The sequence below is a fragment of the Entelurus aequoreus genome, linkage group LG10 (genome assembly GCF_033978785.1).
Source record: "Entelurus aequoreus isolate RoL-2023_Sb linkage group LG10, RoL_Eaeq_v1.1, whole genome shotgun sequence".
Lineage (NCBI taxonomy): Eukaryota > Metazoa > Chordata > Actinopteri > Syngnathiformes > Syngnathidae > Entelurus > Entelurus aequoreus.
This window is the reverse complement of record NC_084740.1, coordinates 76,453,409-76,470,246: the sequence shown is the minus strand read 5'-3', so window position 1 is coordinate 76,470,246 and position 16,838 is coordinate 76,453,409. Positions and strand designations below refer to the sequence as shown.

Here is a 16,838-nt window from a genome sequence, read left to right as displayed (position 1 = left end):
TTACTCAATATAGCTCATCAAATCTCAGCAACAAGCTGTAATATCTTACTGACATCATTTAGGACCAAAACACTTAAAACAAGTAAAACACTCAAACATAAAATCTGCTTAGTGAGAAGAATTATCTTATCAGACAGAAAATAAGCAAATATCACCCTTATTTGAGATATTTCATCTTACTTAGATTTCAGTTTTTGCAGTGTAGTTATATACCAGGGGTCGGCAACCCGCGGCTCTAGAGCCGCATGTGGCTCTTTAGCGCCGCCCTAGTGGCTCTCTGAAGCTTTTTCAAAAATGTATGAAAAATGGAAAAAGATGAGGGGGGAAAAAAACAATTTTTTTTTGTTTTAATATGGTTTCTGTAGGAGGACAAACATGACACAAACCTCCCTAATTGTTATAAAGCACACTGTTTGTATTAAACATGCTTCACTGATTCGAGTATTTGGCAAGCGCCGTTTTGTCCTACTAATTTTGGCGGTCCTTGAACTCACCTTTAGTTTGTTTCCATGTATAACTTTCTCCGACTTTCTAGGACGTGTTTTATGCCACTTCTTTTTCTGTCTCATTTTGTCCACCCAACTGTTAACGTTGTGCGTGAATACACAAAGGTGAGTTTTGTTGATGTTATTGACTTGTGTGGAGTGCTAATCAGACATATTTGGTCACTGCATGACTGCAAGCTAATCGATGCTAACATGCTATTCAGGCTAGCTATATGTACATATTGCATCATTAGGCCTCATTTGTAGCTATATTTGAGCTCATTTAGTTTCCTTTAAGTCATCTCAATTCAATGTATATCTCATGACACACTATCTGTATGTAATATGGCTTCTAATTTGTTGCGGCTCCAGACAGATTTGTTTTTGTATTTTTGCTCCAATATGGCTCTTTCAACATTTTAGGTTGCCGACCCCTGTTATATACCGAATGAAATGGTACTTAAATGTACTTAACCAACAAGTACTGTGAACGCTGTAATCGTCACGGCAACCTGAGGCCACCTTCTGACGCAGCAAATGCTATCACGTGATGTCCATCCTGATCCCCAACCTTTATTGCAGAGAACATTTGATGACATAACCTTCTCCCACGTTGGCCACGTTACTGACCCCATTAGATCACTGCAGCCATAAGTGACATTTGCAAAGTTTCCAGGCGACGTCTGCCTCGTCACTCGAAACTCACCGAAGCGCCATCCCCCGATGATGATTTAATTGAATTAATAGCCAAGCAGCAGCAAATTAACCGGTCGGCGGCAATGAAAGCTAAAACGAGGGCTCGTGAATGACAGGTTGCTGTGATTGCTTGAAGGAGGCGATGATGTCGTCCGCAAGCGGCGGGAAAACGGGAAAACGGCAGGAATATGCGGCGCGTTTTGCATCGGTTAAGAAGATTCGAGTTCTCCTATTGTGCAAAATGTACTTTTTGATGGTCTGCTAACAGTCCATCAACCATGAGAAAAATATCATCGCTTTGTAAAGAAGCACTTACTGCTTGGACTTTTGCTAATGTCGCTAACAAGTAGCCCAATCCATCTATAAAATGAATGCTAAAACACATGCTCAAACGTCTTGCTATACTTTAAAGGCCTACTGAAATGAATTTTTTTATTTAAACGGGGATAGCAGATCCATTCTATGTGTCGTACTTGATCATTTCGCGAAAGGATTTAGTAGAGAACATCGACGATAAAGATCGCAACTTTTGGTATCTGATAAAAAAAAGCCTTGCCCCTACCGGAAGTAGCGTGATGTAGTCAGTTGAAAGGCTCCTCACATTTTCCTATTGTTTTCAATGCAGCTAGAGCGATTCGGACCGAGAAAGCGACGATTACCCCATTAATTTGAGCCAGGATGAAAGATTTGTGGATGAGGTACGTTAGAGTGAAGGACTAGAATGCAGTGCAAGACATATCTTTTTTCGCTCTGACCGTAACTTAGGTACAAGCTGGCTCATTGGATTCCGCACTCTCTCCTTTTTCTATTGTGGATCACGGATTTGTATTTTAAACCACCTCGGATACTATATCCTCTTGAAAATGAGAGTCGAGAACGCGAAATGGACATTCACAGTGACTTTTATCTCCACGACAATACATCGGCGAAGCACTTTAGCTACGGAGCTAGCGTGATAGCATCGTGCTTAACTGCATATAGAAACAAAATAAATAAATCCCTGACTGGAAGGATAGACAGAAAATCAACAATACTATTAAACCATGGACATGTAACTACACGGTTAATGCTTTCCAGCCTGGCAAAGGTTAACAATGCTGTTGCTAACGACGCCATTGAAGCTAACTTAGCAACCGGACCTCACAGAGCTATGCTAAAAACATTAGCTATCCACCTACGCCAGCCAGCCCTCATCTGCTCATCAACACCCGTGCTCACCTGCGTTCCAGCGATCGACGGTGCGACGAAGGACTTCACCCGATCACAGATGCGGTCGGCGAGACGGAGAAAGTTAAGCTGAGTTCGGCGGCTAGCGCGTCTGCTATCCATCTCTGTCCTCCTGGCTGTGTTGCTGTAATGGGCCGCTAATACACCGATCCCACCTACAACTTTCTTCTTTGCAGTCTCCATTGTTCATTAAAAAAATTGCAAAAGATTCACCAACACAGATGTCCAGAATACTGTGGAATTTTGAAATGAAAACAGAGCTTTTTTGTATTGTATTCAATGGGGTACCAATACTTCCGTATCAATCGTTTACGTCACGTGCATACGTCATCATATCTAGACGTTTTCAACCGGAAGTGTGGCGGGAAATTTAAAATTGCACTTTATAAGTTAACCCGGCCGTATTGGCATGTGTTGCAATGTTAAGATTTCATCATTGATGTATTAACTATCAGACTGCGTAGTCGGTAGTAGTGGCTTTCAGTAGGCCTTTAAAGGTGAGCTAAAGATTGAAACATTAGATAAAGTGCATACAAAACAATGCAAGAGGTGGCATTTTGGGACAAAATAAGTTGTGTTTTGGTATTTTGGAGAGACTGACTGCTACTTGGAATAATGCTAATGTCGCTAACAAGTAGCCTAATCCCTATATGATAAAAACATGCTCAAACGTCTTGCTATACTTTAAAGGTGAGCTAAAGATTGAAACATTAGCTAAAGTGCATACAAAACAATGCTAGTGGTGGCATTTTGGGACAAAATAAGTTGTGGTTTGGTATTTTGGAGAGACTTAATGCTACTTGGAATAATGCTAATGTCGCTAACAAGTAGCCTAATCCCTATATAATAAAAACATGCTCAAACGTCTTGCTATACTTTAAAGGTGAGCTAAAGATTGAAACATTAGCTAAAGTGCATACAAAACAATGCTAGTGGTGGCATTTTGGGACAAAATAAGTTGTGGTTTGGTATTTTGGAGAGACTTACTGCTACTTGGAATAATGCTAATGTCGCTAACAAGTAGCCTAATCCCTATATAATAAAAACATGCTCAAACGTCTTGCTATACTTTAAAGGTGAGCTAAAGATTGAAACATTAGCTAAAGTGCATACAAAACAATGCTAGTGGTGGCATTTTGGGACAAAATAAGTTGTGGTTTGGTATTTTGGAGAGACTTACTGCTACTTGGAATAATGCTAATGTCGCTAACAAGTAGCCTAATCCCTATATAATAAAAACATGCTCAAACGTCTTGCTATACTTTAAAGGTGAGCTAAAGATTGAAACATTAGCTAAAGTGCATACAAAACAATGCTGGTGGTGGCATTTTGGGACGAAATAAGTTGTGTTTTGGTATTTTGGAGAGACTTACTGCTACTTGGAATCATGCTAATGTCGCTAACAACTAGCCCGATCACCAAGCTATCTCACGATTGCCTCATTCAATCAAGTGTTCTGGAAAAAAACAATGGTGTACTTCTATAAGGCCAAACAACTGGACCAAGAACTGCTCCTGCTGCTCCCAATATTTCAGCTGTAGCTTCTTTGGCTACATTAGTAACAGCCGTTCGTGCAATATTGTTTGTATTCATGAAAGCTGCCTTTCTTTGATATACTGTGTGTGTGTGTGTGTTGGGGGGTGTTCTTGTATTTCTACCCTTCTTGAGACATCAACAAGGAAAAGTACCTTGCATGTGAGGACCTGTGAACAAGTTAGGACATAAATCATGGTCCCAGTACGGAAAGAAAATCATTACATCTAACAGAGAGCAAAATACTAGAGTCCGTGAACATTGCTCCAAAGTCAGGATTTTTGTTTGATTTAATGTGCATACAAAAGTAAACATTGACAGGTGCAAAGGCAGCAATATATGATAAAACAAGACAGCAGCTAAAGAAGGACTTCCCTATTCATCCCCGAAAAAACCCGGCAGGTGAACAGCTGATTTTACGACATCCGGTGCTGACGTAAGACAACCCATATGTGACCATAGGATGAACAAATACACTACGGTACTAAGACTATAGTTGCCATTAACAGTTAGCGTCTACAGTAAAATTATGACTTTTGTCATAATTTTCCCAAGTAAAATTCAGATTATTACTATAATATTGCCAAAATTGTAAAGTTTTCTTATAAATTGTGACTTTTGTCGAGTAAAATTACGACTCTTTTCATAAAATTGCCCAAATTTTAAGGTGTTCTTGTAAAATTGCGACTGTTATTTAGTAAAATTCCAACTTTTATCATAATATTGCACAAATGTTCAGTTTTTCTTGTAAAATTTTGACTTGTGTTGAGTAAAATGACGACTTTTATTATAATACTGCCAACATTCCAAGTTTTTCTTGTGAAATTGTGATATTTTTCTTGTGAAATTTCTATATTGGCATTGTATGTATATATTATTAATGTTGTAAATACACATCTTTATAAATCTAGAAAGGGTGGTCCTAAAGAGGTAGGCATTTTTTGGAGGGCTAAAGAAGGTAAGAAATACAAGAATGTGTGTGTGTGTGTGTGTGTGTGTGTGTGTGTGTGTGTGTGTGTGTGTGTGTGTGTGTGTGTGTGTGTGTGTGTGTGTGTGTGTGTGTGTGTGTGTTCTTGTATTTCTACCCTTCTTAAGACATCAACAAGGAAAAGTACCTTCCATGTGAGGACCGGTGAACAAGTTAGGACCGAACTCATGGTCCCAATACGGAAAGAAAACCATTACATCTAATAGAGAGCCAAATACTAGAGTCTGTGAACATTGCTCCAAAGTCAGGATTTTTGGTTGATTCTTGTGAAATTGTGACCTTTTTCTTGTGAAATTTTTATATTGGCATTGTATGTATATATTATTAATGTTGTAAATACACATCTTTATAAATCTAGAAAGGGTGGTCCTAAAGAGGTAGGCATTTTTCGGAGGTCTCAAGAAGGTAAGAAATACAAGAATGTGTGTGTGTGTGTGTGTGTGTGTGTGTGTGTGTGTGTGTGTGTGTGTGTGTGTGTGTGTGTGTGTGTGTGTGTGTGTGTTCTTGTATTTCTACCCTTCTTGAGACATCAACAAGGAAAAGTACCTTGCATAGGAGGACTGGTGAACAAGTTAGGACCGAAATCATGGTCCCAATACGGAAAGAAAACCATTACATCTAATAGAGAGACAAATACTAGAGTCCGTGAACATTGCTCCAAAGTCAGGATTTTTGGTAGGCATTTTTCGGAGGTCTCAATAAAGTAACGAACACAAGAATGCGTGTTTGTGTGTGTGTGTGTGTGTTTTGTATTTATATCCTTCTTCAGACATCAACAAGGAAAGGTACCTTCCATGTGAGGACCGGTGAACAAGTTAGGACCAAAATCATGCTCCCAATACGGAAAACCATTGCATTTAATAGAGAGCCAAATACTAGAGTCTGTGAACATTGCTCCAAAGTCAGGATTTTTGGTTGATTTAATGTGCGTACAAAAGTAAACATTGACAGGTGCAAAGGCAGCAATATATGATAAAACAAGACAGCAGCTAAAGAAAGACTTCCCTATTCATCCCCGAAAAAGCCCCGGCAGGTGAACAGCTGATTTTACGACTTCCGGTGCTGACGTAAGACAACCCATATGTGACCATAGGATGAACAAATACACTACGGTACTAAGACAATAGTTGCCATTAACAGTTAGCGTCTACAGTAAAATGATGACTTTTGTCATTTTGCCAAGTAAAAATCAGATTATTATTACAATATTGCCAAAATTGTAAAGTTTTCTTATAAATTGTGACTTTTGTTGAGTAAAATTTCGACTCTTTTCATAAACTTGCCCACATTTTAAGGTGTTCTTGTAAAATTACGACTCTGTTTGAGTAAAATTCCAACTTTTATCATAACATTGCACAAATGTTCAGTTTTTCTTGTAAAATTTTGACTTGCGTTGAGTAAAATGACGACTTTTATTACAATACTGACAAAATTCTGTCATGTTCTGTGGTCATGTTTTGTTTTGTTATTTTCTGGTTGTTTAAGACTCTTTTAGTTCTTGTTTACGCTCCCTTGTTTGGTCACCATGTCAACTTATTAGTTTTCACCTGTCTCATGTGTTGGACTCACGCACCTGTTTTTAATCATGAAGAGACTATTTAAGCCTGTACGGTAGTTGCCAGGTAGTCAGCAACATTGACTCTATTGATATTCTGTTTTTGCTATGTGCTACTCTGATTACTCTGTCCATGCCATAGTTCATGCTGCTCTTTTCATGCTCGTTTCTTGTTACAGTAAGTGTTTTTTTGTTTCATGTCCATAGTTCTGCCTTAGTGTTAGTTTTGTTCCCTGCGTTAAGTTTTGTGCCTCCGCTGTGAGCGCTTTTTATTTGGACCTTTTTGAGTAAGAATAAATCATGTTCCTACCCTCAAGCCATGTCTGCTATAGTCCGTTTGCATCGCGGGAAAACATTCCACGAAGTAAGCTGCATCATAGTCCGCGTCCTGACAAATTCCAAGTTTTTCTTGTGGAATTGTGACCTTTTTCTTGTGAAATTTTATATTGGATATATGTATATATTAGTAAAGGCCTACTGAAAGCCACTACTAGCAACCACGCAGTCTGATAGTTTATATATCAATGATGAAATCTTAACATTGCAACACATGCCAATACGGCCGGGTTAACTTATAAAGTGACATTTTAAATTTCCCGCGAAACTTCCGGTTGAAAATGTTTAGGTATGATGACGTATGCGCGTGACGTCAATGGTTGAAACGGAAGTATTCGGACACCATTGTATCCAATACAAAAAGCTCTGTTTTCATCGCAAAATTCCACAGTATTCTGGACATCTGTGTTGGTGAATCTTTTGCAATTTGATTAATGAACAATGAAGACTGCAAAGGAGAAAGCTGTAGGTGGGATCGGTGTATTAGCGGCTGGCTGCAGCAACACAACCAGGAGGACTTTGACTTGGATAGCAGACGCGCTATCCCACGCTAGCCGCCGACCGCATCTGTGATCGGGTGAAGTCCTTCGTTGATCGCTGGAACGCAGGTGAGCACGGGTGTTGATGAGCAGATGAGGGCTGGCTGGCGTAGGTGGATAGCTAATGTTTTTAGCATAGCTCTGTGAGGTCCCGTAGCTAAGTTAGCTTCAATGGCGTCGTTAGCAACAGCATTGTTAAGCTTCGCCAGGCTGGAAAGCATTAACCGTGTAGTTACATGTCCATGGTTTAATAGTATTGTTGATTTTCTGTCTATCCTTCCAGTCAGGGGTTTATTTATTTTGTTTCTATCTGCAGTTAAGCCCGATGCTATCACGTCAGCTCCGTAGCTAAAGTGCTTCGTCGTGGAGATAAAAGTCACTGTGAATGTCCATTTCACGTTCTCGACTCTCATTTTCAAGAGGATATAGTATCCGAGGTAGTTTAAAATACAAATCCGTGATCCACAATAGAAAAAGGAGAAAGTGTGGAATCCAATGAGCCAGCAAGTTACGGTCAGAGCGAAAAAAGGTACGTCCTGCACTGCACTCTAGTCCTTCACTCTCACGTTCCTCATCCACGAATCTTTCATCCTGGCTCAAATTAACGGGGTAATCGTCGCTTTCTCGGTCCGAATCGCTCTCGCTGCTGGTGTAAACAACGGGGAAATGTGAGGAGCCTTTCAACCTGCGACGTCACGCTACTTCCGGTACAGGCAAGGCTTTTTTTTATCAGCGACCAAAAGTTGCGAACTTTATCGTCGATGTTCTCTACTAAATCCTTTCAGCAAAAATATGGCAATATCGCGAAATGATCAAGTATGACACATAGAATGGATCTGCTATCCCCGTTTAAATAAAAAAAATGTTTACACCATTCTATGTGTCATACTTGATCATTTCGCGATATTGCCATATTTTTGCTGAAAGGATTTAGTAGAGAACATCGACGATAAAGTTCTCAACTTTTGCTCGCTGATAAAAAAAAAGCCTTGCCTGTACCGGAAGTAGCGTGACGTCAGAGGAGGTAATATCCTCACAATTTTCCTTTGTTTACAATGGAGCGAGAGAGATTCGGACCGAGAAAGTGACGATTACCCCATTAATTTGAGCGAGGATGAAAGATTCGTAGATGAGGAACGTTACAGTGAAGGACTTGAGAGGCAGTGATGGACGTATCTTTTTTCGCTCTGACCGTAACTTAGGTACAAGCTGGCTCATTGGATTCCACACTCTCTCCTTTTTCTATTGTGGATCACGGATTTGTATTTTAAACCACCTCGGATACTATATCCTCTTGAAAATGAGAGTCGAGCACGCGAAATGGACATTTAAAGTGACTTTTATCTCCACGACAATACATCGGTGACACACTTAGCTACTGAGCTAACGTGATAGCATCGTTCTCAAATGCAGATAGAAACAAAATAAATAAACCCCTGACTGGAAGGATAGACAGAAGATCAACAATACTATTAAACCATGTACATGTAACTACATGGTTAAAAATTCTCAGCCTGGTAAGGCTTAACAATGCTGTTGCTAACGACGCTAAGGCTAATTTAGCAACTTAGCAACCGGACCTCACAAAACTATGATAAAAACATTAGCGCTCCACCTACGCCAGCCAGCCCTCATCTTCCCATCAACAGCCGTGCTCACCTGCGTTCCAGCGATCAACGGCGCGACGAAGCACTTCATCCGCGGGTTTGGCGGCAAGCATCGGCTAGGCGTAGTAAGTAGTCCTTGTTGTGTTGCTGTAAGTATTGTACTTAGCCGCTAAGACACCGATCCCACCTACAACGTTCTTCTTTGCAGCCTCCATTGTTCATTAAACAAATTGCAAAAGATTCACCAACACAGATGTCCAGAATACTGTGGAATTTTGTCGAAGAAAACAAGAGGTTTTTGTATCGGGTCCGATGGGGTCCAACCACTTCCGTGGATTTTGTGACGTCACGTGCATAAATCATATCCAAAGGAGTTTTTCAACCGGAAGTGTGGCGGGAATTTTAAAATTGCACTTTATAAGTGCAATTTTAAGTATTGGCATGTGTTGCAATGTTAAGATTTCATCATTGATATATAAACTATCAGACTGCGTGGTCGCTAGTAGTGGCTTTCAGTAGGCCTTTAATGTTGTAAATACACATCTTTATATATGTAGAAAGGCTGGTCCTAAAGAGGGAGGCATTTTTCGGCGGTCTCAAGAAGGTAACAAATACAAGAATGCGTGTGTGCGTGTGTGTGTGTGCGTGTGTGTGTGTGCGTGTGTGTGTGTGATCACTCTGCCTTATATTATACCTTGTCCCCGTGTGTGTTTCACAACAGATTCTCCTGCAGTGTCAGATGTGGTGCAGTTGCGGCGTGTGTGTGTGTGTGTGTGTGTAGTGTGTGTGTGTGTGTGTAGTGCTACTGATGCTGAGCTCATCATCTTCCATTCGCCAGGGCATGAAGTAACAAGTAGCACTACACGACACACACACACTACATTGCCAACAACATGCAGCCTGTTGTCATTAGCATTAGCACTTCTACCCCTACACAAAAAAGAAACCCCTGCATTGCTCTTTTTTTTTTTTTTTTTTTTTTTTTTTTTTTTTTGGGCCAATGCAGCTGACTTGGTGAAGGGGGGTACTTCATGGAGAGTGCTGCAGCATCCCCTGTAATAACTCCACTTATTAAAAGTTGTGCGGAATTTTCTTCACTGGTGGATGCTTCCCCTCCACCCCCACCTCATCCTCCCAAAAGGTGCACAGAATAAGTTCCTCCCCTAGTGTGTGTGTGAGTGTGTGTGTGTGTGTGTGTGTGTGATGACATAGCTGCACAAATAGCGTCAAACAGTGCTGCTCATGCTTACCACTTGGATTCTTGTTTTTCTTGAGACTCTTGCCACAAAGACACTGCAGCATATGCGTTCCTTTGCTGAAAATGTTCCAAAGAAACCACATTGATTGATCCGGGCGAAATCCGGCGGCTCAGGCAGCCAAGTAGCGACGAGATCCTTGCCGTTGCATAACCACAATAAGAGGAATATGAGTAGTAGTGAGGATAGCAGCGGCACAGCTGGACCAGTCCTCCAGGATGAGGCTGCCGGGTGTATCATATAGGAAACAGGAAATATCCTCCGGGTGCTTCTTCTTCTTCTTCTTCTTCCTCCTCCTCTTCTTCTTCTCGATCATAGAAAATGTACTCTTTTAATTGCATGTGTCGCACCGGGGAGGAGACGCCAGGAAGCACACGCACACACATGCACACACACGCACGCGCGCGCGCGCACGCTCGCTCCCGCTTGCACACAACTAAAACAATAGAGCGTGTGTGTTGTGTTTGTTGTTGTTGGGGTTTTTTTGGAGGTTTTTTTTTTAGTTGTAAAATGAAGACGAGAAGAAGAAGAAGGTCAGAAGCCAGGGGGAGGATGCATATATCCGAAGTCCGAATCAGACACCGCAGTTTTTGCGTGTCTCCGGCAGTCCCGCACCGATGCGTCTGAGCCGGAGATGCACTTTGCTGGCTCGCGTCGACTCCCCGCTGTGTGCGTGCACTCGCATCTCCACGCACGCGCGCGCGCGCACGCTACCCTAGCAATTACTGAATTGTCCGGGAAATGTTCAAAAAAAAAAAAATCCAACAAAAAAAAAAAAAAGGGGACCCCGTATCAGCCGGTGTTGGGGGGAGAGAAAAAAAGAGGAGGAGGAGGAGGAGGATGGTGAAGAGGAGGTGGAGTATAGGAGGAGGGGTCCATTACGTAAACACGTGGTTTGTGCCCCGTCATGTCGGAGTGATGCTGCTGCGCATCACATGTTCATACATGCTGGTCAGGGATAGTGAGTAGAGGTGCTTTAAAATGTAATATCGGAAATTATCGGTATCGGGTTTTTTTTGTATTATCTGTATCGTTTTATTTTTATTTTTATTAAATCAACACATACTTGCCAACCTTGAGACCTCCAATTCCGGAAGGTGGGGCGGGGGCGGGGGTGTGGTTGGGGGATGGGGGCGTGGTTAAGAGGGGAGAAGTATATTTACAGCTAGAATTCACCAACTCGAGTATTTCATATATATTTCATATATACATATATACATGGCCGGCCCGTGGCATAGGCCGTATAGGCAAATGCTAAGGGCGCCGTCCATCAGGGGGCGCCACGCCAGTGCCACAAATGTTGGAGAAAAAAAAAAAAGTTGGTACTATTATTTATAAATGCAAAAAATAATCCCACATTAATTAAAATGCAAAGTAAAGCCTATTTAATAGAAATATTATTTGGTACAACATTACGCCCGCCTCCCCCCCGCACGGTGCGCCCTCCTCCCTTCCCGTATCATGACTCTTTTTGGACGTCACCACAAATGTCAAAACGGCCAAAACTGTCAGGTGCCCAGGGAAGAAAAAATAGAAAAGAAGAGGAGGAGAAACGAGAAAAAGACAGAGGTAGCAGGTATACGAGTAACGTTAGCCTACATGAAATTATTTGTCTGTTACAGAATGTGATAGTAACCTGGCTTTTTAGCATTAAGCTAATGTTACATGATTCGGCAATTGCTAATCAATAAATTGCTAGTTCTGTTTTAACGTCGGGTTAATATTGTGGAGGGGGCTAAATTGTTATGGAAAATAATCATGTAACGTTAGGTAATTACAGTACTCCCACCTTACATTCCTCAGAGACATTTGTATTAGATCTTTTAAGCAGGCGTTTTTTGTTTACATTGTTATTGCCTTCTGGTTAGCTAATGTTTGCCCTGCAGGTAATAGTCACTTTTCCACCCCTTTATATATTAGGTATAGTTGTACGCCTAGTTGTTAAAGTGCACATCATTAATGTTAATTAAGCAATATCATATGAGAGGGAATGTTGTTTTTTAATTTGAGCACTGCTGTGATTCGGTTAAAGATCATCATAACAACATTCTCATATAATATGTTAATTTGCTTTCTTTAAGTAAAAAAAAGGTCAAAGACAAAGCTATTCGGTTTCTTGTGAGTATATACACTTCACTGCCGATGTGGGGGGGGGGGGGGCACCTAAAATCTTGCCTAGGGCGCCAGATTGGTTAGGGCCAGGCCTGCATATACAGGTATATATATACTCGGCGTGGCGAAGTTGGTAGAGTGGCCGTGCCAGCAATCGGAGGGTTGCTGGTTACTGGGGTTCAATCCCCACCTTCTACCATCCTAGTCACGTCCGTTGTGTCCTTGGCCAAGACACTTCACCCTTGCTCCTGATGGGTGCTGGTTAGCGCCTTGCATGGCAGCTCCCGCCATCAGTGTGTGAATGGGTGTGTGAATGGGTGAATGTGGAAATACTGTCAAAAGCGCTTTGAGTACCTTGAAGGTAGAAAAGTGCTATACAAGTATAAACCATTTATCATTATAATTTGTATATATATATGTATGAAATACTTGATTTTCAGTGAATTCTAGTTTTATATATATATATATATATATATATATATATATATATATATATATATATATATGTATATATATATATATTTTTTTTTTTATTTTTTTTTTTAATTTATTTTTTTTTATTTTTATTATTATTATTTTTTATTATACATATAAATAAAAGAAATACTTGAATTTCAGTGTTCCGGAGGCTATCCAGTAAATAAATAAATGATAAATGGGTTATACTTGTATAGCGCTTTTCTACCTTCAAGGTACTCAAAGCGCTTTGACAGTATTTCCACATTCACCCATTCACACACTGACGGAGGGAGCTGCCATGCAAGGCGCTAACCAGCAGCCATCAGGAGCAAGGGTGAAGTGTCTTGCCCAAGGACACAACGGACGAGACTAGGAAGGTAGAAGGTGGGGATTGAACCCCAGTAACCAGCAACACTCTGATTGCTGGCACAGCCACTCTACCAACTTCGCCACGCCGGGAGAATAGTTGCCCCAGTAGATGGCAGTATTGTCCTGTTTAAGAGTGTCACAACATTGCTGTTTACGGCAGACAAACTGCTTTACGGTAGACGAAAACGTGACTGCTGTTGTTGTGTGTTGTTACCGCGCTGGGAGGACGTTAATGAAACTGCCTAACAATAAATCCACATAAGAAACCAAGAACTCGCCCTCGATCCTTCTACAGTTATAACGTGATTGGGCAGGCACGCTGTTTATATCGTGGGAAAGCGGACGTGAGAACAGACTGTCGCCGCTGTCCCCACTCAGGTCCGCATTGAGCTGGAGGGGGCGTGGCCTCCAGCTCCGGCTGAATTCCGGGAGTTTATCGGGAGAAAATTTCTTCCGGGAGGTTATCGGGAGAGGCGCTGAATTCCGGGAGTCTCCCGGTAAAACCGGGAGGGTTGGCAAGTATGTCAACATAAAAAACACAAGATACACTTACAATTAGTGCACCAACCCAAAAAACCTCCCTCCCCCATTTACACTCATTCACACAAAAGGGTTGTTTCTTTCTGTAATTAATATTCTGCTTCCTACATTATATATCAATATATATCAATACAGTCTGCAAGGGATACAGTCCGTAAGCACACATGATTGTGCGTGCTGCTGGTCCTCTAATAGTACTAAACTTTAACAGTTAATTTTACTCATTTTCATTCATTACTAGTTTCTATGTAACTGTTTTTATATTGTTTGACTTTCTTTTTTATTCAAGAAAATGTTTTTCATTTATTTATCTTATTTTATTTTATAATTTTTTTAAAAAAGGATCTTATCTTCACCATACTTTGTTGTCCAAATTAGGCATAAAATGTGTTAATTCCACGACTAAAAGCCATTATCGGACATCCCTATCTACCTTTTTCCAACACATGTTAAGTATAGAAAGCACGACATACTGTCAAGCTAAATCAGTGTATGGGACCTGGTATTGTTGAAAAACGCTTTAAAAACGTTGTTTTGATCACAAGTAAACACCACTCTTACTGCATTTATAAATAGGCATAAACTGAAATAAACTGAATCTATCTAACGTTGTTGATGTTGATGTTCCTTCCTGTTGTTGCTCCCTCTTTTACCGTTTCCTGTTTTATTTTGTTGAACATCCGCCCCGTGTGGCGACTTTACTTCTGACTTGTTCCAACCACCACACCTGCATGATCTCTGGATCTACTCGACTTTCAATGTGCGAATGACGAGGGTTTAAACCTGTTCGACGTTGCTACTAAAGCATTACAATGATATTTCCTGGTTATTATTGTGTTATTTTAGCTGGGTTTTTTTTTTCAGTTTTTAAAGAGTACTCAAATGTAACTTCACTTGACTATGTTTGGACTTCCTCTGGGTTGTGACGCCATTTTGTTTGAAGGTAAGCCTTGTTTTTTTTATTTCCTGGCAACTGTTTATGTGTGTTTTAGTCCCCACACACACATTTACACCATTCATGGTGTTATTTTGTACAGCTATTTACCTTAGTTTATCTGATATATTGTGTTGTTTTGTGATATTGATGCTGGGTCATTGTAATGTCCATGAATGTGACCTACTTAGCTACCGGTTAGCTTATTAGCATCTTGAATCATACACAATAGTCAAGGATGTAATGATATAATTAATGTGTAGAGATGTCCGATAATATCGGCCTGCCTATTGTCGGTATCGTTTTTATTTTATTTTTATCAAATGAACATAAAAAACACAAGATACACTTACAATTAGTGCACCAACTCAAAAAACCTCCCTCCCCCATTTACACTCATTCACACAAAAGGGTTGTTTCTTTCTGTTATTAATATTCTGCTTCCTACATTATATATCAATATATATCAATACAGTCTGCAAGGGATACAGTCCGTAAGCACACATGATTGTGCGTGCTGCTGGTCCACTAATAATACTAACCTTTAACACTTAATTTTACTCATTTTCATTCATTACTAGTTTCTATGTAACTGTTTTTATATTGTTGTACTTTCTTTTTTATTCAAGAAAATGTTTTTAATTTATTTTGTCTTATTTGATTAATTTTTGAAAAAGGACCTTATCTTCACCATACCTGGTTGTCCAAATTAGGCATAATAATGTGTTAATTCCACGACTGTATATATATCGGTATCGGTTGATATCAGTATCGGTAATTAAGAGTTGGACAATATCGGAATATCTGATATCGGAAAAAAAGCCATTATCGGACATCCCTAATAGTGAGCATGCACTGGATATAGCAGACCTGGGCAAAATACGGCCCGCGGGCCACACGCGGTTTTCCAAAATAAATCAACTCAAGTTATGGAAAAAAGTGCCAACATGGCACTGCCATATTTATTATTGAAGTCACAAAGTGCATTATTTTTTTTAACATGCCTCAAAACAGCAGCTTGGAATTTGGGACATGCTCTCCCTGAGAGAGCATGAGGAGGTTGAGGTAAGCGGGGTTGGGGCGGGCGAGGTTTTTAGGGGTTGGGGTGTAGCGGGGGGTGTATATTGTAGCGTCCCGGAAGAGTTAGTGCTGCAAGGGGTTCTGGGTATTTGTTCTATTGTGTTTATGTTGTGTTACGGTGCGGATGTTCTCCCGAAATGTGTTTGTCATTCTTGATTGGTGTGGGTTCACAGTGTGGCGCATATTTGTACCAGTGTTAAAGTTGTTTATACAGGCTACCCTCAGTGTGACCTGTATGGCTGTTGACCAAGTATGCATTGCATTCACTTGTGTGTGTGAAAAGCCGTAGATATTATGTGCCTTAAAGGTTTATTGGCGCTCTGTACTTCTCCCTACGGCCGTGTACACAGCGGCCTTTTAAAAAGTCATACATTTTACTTTTTGAAACCGATACCGATAATTTCCGATATTACATTTTAAAGCATTTATCGGCCGATAATAGCGGCCGGGCATCTGGTCAGGATGCCACCCGAACGCCTCCCTAGGGAGGTGTTTAGGGCACGTCCGACCGGTAGTAGGCCACGGGGAAGACCCAGGACACGTTGGGAAGACTATGTCTCCCGGGTGGCCTGGGAACGCCTCGGGATCCCCCGGGAAGAGCTGGACCAAGTGGCTGGGGAGAGGGAAGTCTGGGCTTCCCTGCTTAAGCTGCTGACCCCGCGACCCGACCTCGGATAAGCGGGAGAAGATGGATGGATGGAATATCGGCAGCCCGATATTATCGGACATCTCTAATCAAAACCATCGTCCTCTGCGGTGGACATTTGTGTTTTGCTATTTGTTTCCTAATTATGTCAAACTTGTGAACAAATTGGTTCTCAGGAGAGGATATGCAACACCAACAAATCAGTCTACTTATTTTCAATGAAGCCATGTTGTACTGAGCAGCCAGGACAGACTCCACCCAAATGATGGGTGACGTACAACCGCCTTGTTTGTGCTCCGTCATGTCAGCCTGAGTGGAAATATTTATGATGCCATCTGGGGCGAGTGATGGAAGTGGCGAGGCGAGGCGTGTGTGCGTGTGCTAAGTAAGTACTGTAGTGCACGTTTCCATTTGTCATCTTTACGCCGTGACGGGACCTTTCATGATGTAGACCAGCACCACGTCTGGTCCACACG

At 41.1% G+C, this 16,838-nt stretch overlaps 1 protein-coding gene across 7 annotated transcripts in view; it reads left to right on the top strand.

Annotated features, from left to right (window-relative positions):
* Positions 1-395: 395 nt before the first annotated feature.
* Positions 396-16,838, top strand: part of LOC133659056 (sperm axonemal maintenance protein CFAP97D1-like) — a 37,365-nt gene continuing 20,922 nt past the window's right edge. For 6 of the 7 annotated variants that reach the window (XM_062061725.1, XM_062061722.1, XM_062061726.1 and 3 more), the window contains exon 1: positions 14,348-14,645. The gene's annotated coding sequence lies outside the window, so the exon portion shown is untranslated. Of the gene's footprint in view, positions 612-14,347; positions 14,646-16,838 lie in introns of those variants that run through there. The other variant, XM_062061723.1, reaches the window with a different exon arrangement.